This window comes from Schistocerca gregaria, chromosome 3, assembly GCF_023897955.1.
Source record: "Schistocerca gregaria isolate iqSchGreg1 chromosome 3, iqSchGreg1.2, whole genome shotgun sequence".
Lineage (NCBI taxonomy): Eukaryota > Metazoa > Arthropoda > Insecta > Orthoptera > Acrididae > Schistocerca > Schistocerca gregaria.
This window is the reverse complement of record NC_064922.1, coordinates 906,480,212-906,485,245: the sequence shown is the minus strand read 5'-3', so window position 1 is coordinate 906,485,245 and position 5,034 is coordinate 906,480,212. Positions and strand designations below refer to the sequence as shown.

The following is a 5,034-nucleotide window of genomic DNA, read 5'->3' as shown; positions in this document are numbered from 1 at the left end:
ACATGAAAATATGTATTTGTGTAATTAATTATTCATGCAAAGAATGCAGTATGTGAGTAGAGAAAGTCATTGGACAAGCGTTTGAATCAAAGATCGAGAAATTCAGACAGTTATATCAACATTCAGTACTATGCATTAACTTCATAGTACGCATTTAAGACGACATACGAGTAGCATAAAAAAAGGTGCACTGCAACAAATGAACTAGTTGTTTCATTTGTGGAACCATTTTCTCTCGTCTTCCCATGTGGTCTAGTGGCTAGGATAGCTGGCTTTCACCCAGCAGGCCCGGGTTCGATTCCCGGCATGGGAAAATATTTTAATACCTTTGTTTATGGCTAGTCATGTATAAATTTACCTGTCAATCCCGGATTCTTCAAAGAATCGAACCACTACCGTAAAACAACTTGAAACGCCTGTTTACAAATCACTTCGTGTATTAAATATTTGACGTTAAGCGTGTAAGCGAGTAGAAAAGGTTTTAAATTATGCTTAAAGTTTGTTGGAACTCGCTAAGTGCTCTAATTCTACATCTACATTCATACTCCGCAAGCCACCCAACGGTGTGTGGCGGAGAGCACTTTACGTGCCACTGTCATTACCTCCCTATTCTGTTCCAGTCGCGCATGGTTCGCGGGAAGAACGACTGTCTGAAAGCCTCCGTGCGCGCTAGAATCTCTCTAATTTTACATTCGTGATCTCCACGGGAGGTATAAGTAGGGGGAAGCAGTATATTCGATACCTCATCCAGAAACGCACCCTATCGAAACCTGGACAGCTAGCTACACCGCGATGCAGAGCGCCTCTGTTGCAGAGTCTGCCACTTGAGTTTGCTAAACATCTCCGTAACGCTATCTCGGTTACCAAATAACCCTGTGACGAAACGCGCAGCTCTTCTTTGGATCTTCTCTATTTCCTCCGTCAGCCCGATCTGGTACGGATCCCACACTGGTGAGCAATACGCAAGTATAGGTCGAACGAGTGTTTTGTAAGCCACCTCCTTTGTTGATGAACTACATTTTCTAAGGACTCTCCCAACGAATCTCAACCTGGTACCCGCCTTACCAACAATTAATTTTATATGATCATTCCATTTCAAATCGTTCCGCACGCATACTCCCAGATATTTAACAGAAGGAACTGCTACCAGTGTTTGTTCCGCTATCGTATAATCATACAATAAAGGATCCTTCTTTGCATGTATTCGCAATACATTACATTTGTCTATGTTAAGGGTCAGTTGCCACTCCCTACACAAAGTGCCTATCCGCTGCAGATCTTCCTGCATTTCGCTACAATTTTCTAATGCTGCAACTTCTCTATATACTACAGCATCATCCGCAAAAAGCCGCATGGAACTTCCGACACTATCTACTAGGTCATTTATATATATTGTGAAAAGCAATTGTCCCATAACACTCCCCTGTGGCACGCCAGAGGTTACTTTAACGTCTGTAGACATCTCTCCATTGATAACAACATGCTGTGTTCTGTTTGCTAAAAACTCTTCAGTCCAGTATTCAATTCAGTATTCTCGAATACTGGATGAATAATGTCTGGATATTCGCACACCGTCAATTACACTGCCTCAAAACAAACACAGTTTCTGTAAAACTTGACTTAGTGTGTTAAACTTTCAGCACAAGTACATGATGGCAGGATTTTAAATTTTTGAATGTGGTCGGTAGTTATGCGAAATATTGAAAATCAAATTTTTGTTGCCCCTGAAAGCATTAGCTAGACAACCTGCAGCTGGCGTTGCGTGCCAGTCGCCGGAATGGCCGCTTAGTAATATAGGCAGGGATCTAGCGACATTATCTGTTGAAGGAAGTCATTATAGACATTAAGAAAAAAATATACAGTATAGTTTGAAGAGCAGTTATACAAACGAAAAGTACTTTAATTACACAGTCAGAAGATAACGACATAATTTCCGCCGACCGAAAAATGTCGGATGTCGGCGTGCATTGTTTAGCACATGATACTTTGTTCACAGCTGCCGTTTCACTGAAATATGCCATCAGTAAGCTAATTGCTTTAAACAAAGAAGTTCATTTCATCCTAAGCTCTCACATTAACTGAGTTATTTAGTGGCCTATGCGAGTTTGATTGACCATCATTATCATTCCAATTAGTCGAGCTTCAGAAAATATTTACTCCTTACATGTTCTGAGACAGCCATTGCCCTAGGCATACTTAGGAGCTGGTGATAGTGACTACTCACACGAAGTTGATTTAGCCATAAAAACTTTCATTTCAGAATTTGCTAAAATAGATTTTATTGTTTGATATTCTGGCAACTGTGTAAGAGGGCATGAATAATTTTGGATCGTGAGGGCTTAAAACCTTTACACTGAACTTCAAACCCTACAGTGAGTATCCAAAAAACCGAACAGCAAGATTCATCAGGAACCTCAGACTAATAACTCTGCTTAATAATCACTATAAGAGAATGACCCGTGTACTAAAACAAAGGCTCAAGACTGTAATGCATATAGTAACTGATCCTAAGGAAAGAAATGTCGGCCAGGCTAAATCGATTACACGGGTCGCCTGCTACTATAGAGATATAACACCCACAGCAGATGTTCTCAAATTAAAATGCAATATAGTGTCTCTCGACTTTCATAAGGCCTTTGACACAGTGAACCGTCACTATTTATATGAAAACATGAAAGAAATGGGTTTTTCACATTGTTCTGTCAATACAACATTCCGGTTATTAATCCAAAGTCCATCGAGAACCCTGACAAACAGTCAGTTAGCGCGAACATGTAATTGCAATAGTTCGGTAAGACAAGATTGCCCATTGTTGATGGCCCTGTTGGCCATCGCATTAGAACCTCTGCTAGCCACTCTGGAACAACAGCTAAGAGTGTTAAACACGAATGCCAAAAATATTGTATGTAGGCCTTATGCTGCTGACAAGAGTCTCGTGGTTAAGACTGATAGTAAATCATTGTCAGTGATATAGAAAAGCTCTTCAAATCATTGGCCCAAACGAACTGACACCAGGATCAAAATTAAATAAATCAAAATCAAATATGATGAATATCGGGCAGAGAATACCTATACAAGACACAGGACAACTAAAAAGATGGTCTCCCATCTAAATATATTACTTATCGACTACAGATGGAACATAAAGGACAAAATCATTGCTAATTGCAAAAGAAAAGAAAAAAAACTGGTAAGCATAAAAGCAAATGTAGCACAGCTTGAGGAAACTCGACAACTTCAGAGGGCATCACTCGCAAATATGTATATCATTTTAAGAATCGTCTATGTGGAGCAAGTGATAGCTACTCCTCGAGACCTGGATACCAGGACGACGTCTATCTTAGGTCACTTCGTAATCTGTGGAAACATTTTCAGAGTTAGATTTGACACTAGCTCTACCTGCAGACGACAGTGGAATAAACCTGGATGTTAGCGTCAAGTCCATAGTTTTGTATGCATGTACAATGTATAAGCTGTGGGAGATATCATCCAACACTTTAACATCTCACTTGCTCAATATAATTACTTTTGTTAGTGTGAACCTGCCTAAAAATGTGCAAAATGCCCCAACCGTATTTCACCATCTTACGCATTTTGAATCGAATTCAGTTATATATAGACAAACATTCCAGCGAAAATAAGGCGATTGGGAACCATCCTGGAAAAATATCAGTTGAAAGCAATTAACAGAAACTTTCCGCCTAACACAAGACATTGACAGACACATCCACCTGCCCATCTTGCGATTTTATTAACAGTCAAGAATACAGGTTTGGCAAATTGTGTGGCCAAAGGTAGCGAGAATAACAAGAATGATTCCCAAAATTGTAACATCAACAGATTTTCTGAACCCAAATGACGTTCTATACCCAATCAAAAAAGTTCCATGGTGTGCAATGAATTAAAGAACAAACAATACACTAAACATTGACAAAAAATAAAAGCAAAGATGATTTTTGGCTGTATACAAGCACACAGCATAATAGCTTACATTCTAATATTAATATTTACAAGGTAGCTAACTGAAAGTGACTAGAAGAATGAACAACTGAATACAAGTTAATAGAAAAGATTCCAACATATATCCATGAAAGCAAAGGACAATTATTTGATTTCATTTTATATTTGAACAATTTATTGCCAGTGGATATACATTCAAAGTTGATGTCTTACTGGTACAAAAACCAATGGAAAACAAGTAGGAAGTCTTAAAAATGACATATTGTAACGTGTCAAGCTGTGTGTAATTTAATTTTAATTGTAAAACTGCTTTTGGTCAGAGACCATTTCCGAGTACCTATTGTAGAATGTTCGAAATACAGAACAATTTTGATGTAAAAAGGATATTTGAAAATTGTAGTAAAATGGTAGCAATATTAACAAATTCATATCAGTAACAGGTATTATTTTTATATCCCAGCAGATATATATCAAAATATAATATTCATAAATAATATTTGTTACTAAGCAAATGCAGATACATGAAGTGACAATTACACAGTATCCCAAAACATTTGTAAAACAAAAGGTAAGAATGACGTTCTCTGTAGTAAAATATCACGAAAATTTTCCATAAATATATTTTATTTTCAGTTTAAGTTCTTCACTGAACATAAAATTCGGTTCTTTCACATAATGCAAAACTGTTTCTCTGTGTTGCATGAGATTCATATATCTACCTTTCTCTGTTTTGGGTAGAATAGTGATAATGTTTTCAATTGTTTGCTGTATGCTTTCATCCATCAAAGGTGTAGCAAATGTCGATGGGTTGCTTTTGTCATTTACATATTTTTTTACTGGTTTATCCAATGTAAAATTTATTGCAACTGTTGCACTATATTTTATACATGTCTGGTTGGTGGTAGTAGGGTGTCAGGTCAGATTTATATTCTATATTGGATTGCATGGTATTACCAGTCTGAACACCAATTTACATTCCTGTTTCATGAAATATATAGTTACTTTTGATAGTCATTTGTACAATATATGGTAAGAATGTACTTCTAGTTTCTGTTTCTTTTCTCCATTTATTAA

At 37.3% G+C, this 5,034-nt stretch overlaps 1 non-coding gene across 1 annotated transcript; it reads left to right on the top strand.

Annotated features, from left to right (window-relative positions):
• Positions 1-241: 241 nt before the first annotated feature.
• Trnae-uuc (transfer RNA glutamic acid (anticodon UUC)) lies at positions 242-313 on the top strand. Its single transcript has one exon. It is a non-coding gene; the product is annotated as a tRNA-Glu (tRNA).
• Positions 314-5,034: the final 4,721 nt, after the last annotated feature.